Source organism: Apodemus sylvaticus, chromosome 2, assembly GCF_947179515.1.
Source record: "Apodemus sylvaticus chromosome 2, mApoSyl1.1, whole genome shotgun sequence".
NCBI classification, from domain to species: Eukaryota; Metazoa; Chordata; class Mammalia; order Rodentia; family Muridae; genus Apodemus; species Apodemus sylvaticus.
The window spans coordinates 133,845,245-133,847,988 of NC_067473.1; the positions used below are offsets into that span (position 1 = coordinate 133,845,245).

Genomic DNA, 2,744 nt, shown 5'->3' on the forward strand with positions numbered 1-2,744 from the left:
GTCTGAGGAATTTTGGAAGGAGTTGAGACTATGTATATGATCTTATATACAATGTTCAATTGTTATTGAAGCAAACAGGAGATAAACACTGTCCAAAGAGTTTAAGGTAGAAACTTGTGAAATTCTTGTCCTTGACCAGAACACATAAATATCCTTGGTTCTATCAGGAGGTCAGAAATTACAGGAGTGTTTGTATACTTTAGTTTCTGGTCTTGTCTTTTGGAATATTTTTGTCACCTTTATACAGCTTCCTGGAACCTATATATGAGAATATACCAGAAACTCCAGTCTGGAGACAACAATCCATTTTGATGAACAGGTTTGGAATGAGAGATCAGCATTTTGCAGTGGAAATTTGTTAGGTCTACTATAATCTTAATAGTGATGGCATTAATATTTGGACCTTGTATATTCAACTGATATTTTAATCGTCTCTCCTCCCATTTACTGCAAATCTACACTCACATGATCTTGAGGTAGTCTAACTCTGTTTACCTGGGATTTCCATTCTACCTTAGAAAGACTGAAATTCATCAAAAGTAGAGAGCCTAAACCCTTCTTTCTCCAATTTAAACCCATATCCTAAATGGCTGAAAACTCAACTCCGCAGGAAGGACTATTATGGGGATTGGTAGCTTTGGAAGTCATTGAAAGTAGACAGTTCTTTTGTTAGTTGGTTCTTTTTTTTTTATTCAATATATTTTTTATTTACGTTTCAAATGATTTCCCCTTTTCTGCCCCCCCACTCCCCGAAAGTCACATAAGCCCCTTCCCTCCCCCTTCCCTCCCCCTGTTCTCCCATCCACCCCTTCCCACTTACCTGTCTTGGTTTTGCCCTATACTGCTACACTAAGTCTTTCCAGAACCAGGGGCCACTCCTCCGTTCTTCTTGTACCTCATTTGATGTGTGGATTATATTTTGGGTGTTCCAATTTTCTAGGCTAATATCCACATATTAGTGAGTGCATACCATGATTGATCTTTTAAGACTGGGTTACCTCACTTAGTATGATGTTCTCCAGCTACATCCATTTGCCTAAGAATTTCATGAATTCATTGTTTCTAATGGCTGAATAGTACTCCATTGTGTATATATACCACATTTTTTGCATCCATTCTTCTGTTGAGGGATACCTGGGTTCTTTCCAGGTTCTGGCTAGTATAAATAGGGCTGCTATGAACATAATGGAGCACATATCCTTATTACATGTTGGGGAATCCTCTGGGTATATGCCCAGGAGTGGTATAGCAGGATCTTTCGGAAGTGAGGAGCCCAGTTATCTGAGGAACTGCCAGACTGATTTCCAGAGTGGTTGTACCAATTTGCAACCCCACCAGCAATGGAGGAGTGTTCCTATTTCTCCACATCCTTGCCAACACCTGCTGTCTCCTGAATTTTTAATTTAGCATTAGTCATCAGGAAAATGCAAATCAAACAACCCTGAGATTTCACCTCATACCAGTCAGAATGGCTAAGATTGTTGGTTAGTTCGAATGCTTTGTTTTAACTCAGCTCCCCCAAAGCCCCTCTTTCAGACACTGCCCCCAGCGGGCTTCCATTGTTAATAAAGAATTACCTTACAACCAATGGCTGGGCAGGTAAATGGAAGCAGGAATTTTAGATTTTGCAGGCAAGAGACAAAGGGAGGAGAGAACAGGCAGAATGACCAGGACAGGGAAGAAAAGAGAGGCCTCAGGAGAGAGGCCTCAGAGTGTCTAAGGGGTGACTGTAGCTGAGATTTAAAGGTCTGCTTCCATGTTAGAATCTGGGTAAGTGGTCCTCAAAAGGGGAAACAAAATAGATATCAGAGATGATTGGAAAAAGAGAACTGTGGGGAAGAGGAGACAGCAGGGGAGTAAGGTGGGTTGGGGGAGATCATATGTAGGGAAAGCAGGAGAGAGGCCTCAAAGGGTCTAAGGGGGTGACTGTAGCTGAGACTTAAAGACCTGCTTCCATGTAAGAATCTGGGTATGTGGTCATAGGGTCAATGCCTCCAATTGCATTTGGAGTAGCAGAGATGAAATATAGATTTTTTTTTTTGGTTTTTTGAGACATGGTTTCTCTGTGTATCCCTGGCTGTCCTGGACCGTACTCTGTAGAGAAGGTTGGCTTCGAACTCAGAAATTCACCTACCTGTGTCTCCCAAGTGTGGGGATTAAAGGCTTGTACCACCAGTGTCCAGAGAAATATAGATTTTAAAACATGTTGATTCAGAAATACTGGAGGAAAATGTGTTAGCCATGTGAGGTTTAGAAGTGCACAGCCATTGAATTAGTCAAGACATAGGATTTAAAACATCATTAGAATGGACTTGGAAAGGCACTTGTATAGTAGAAGCTGCCAAAGAACATGTAGCTTTGTACCTGACAGCCTTTAACCTAAAGTAACTTTCCAAGGGAACATTTCCTAGGGTTAGAATTTGTAGTAACAGATGTGAAGTACTATTAGCTGTTTAATGAGCATGCATGATACTGTGAAGAGAACTAGTGAAAAAAAATGAAAATAAGAATAAACTATTAAGAGAAAGTTACTTCAATATGATATATCTCCACAATAGAATACTACTCAGCCATTAAAAAAAAAGAACATGAATTTCACAGGCAAATAGATGGTACTATAAAATAAATTCCTGAGTGAGGTAACCCAGACCCAAAAGGACATGCTTTATATGAACCATCTTATAAGTGGATATTAGCCATAAAGTACAGGATAAACATGTACAGGATAATCAATAGACCCAAAG

The 2,744-nt window shown here is 40.0% G+C and overlaps 1 non-coding gene across 1 annotated transcript; it reads left to right on the plus strand.

The window, feature by feature from the left end:
- Positions 1–2,306: 2,306 nt before the first annotated feature.
- Positions 2,307–2,484, plus strand: LOC127679525 (small Cajal body-specific RNA 16). Its single transcript, XR_007976826.1, has one exon. It is a non-coding gene; the product is annotated as a small Cajal body-specific RNA 16 (non-coding RNA).
- Positions 2,485–2,744: the final 260 nt, after the last annotated feature.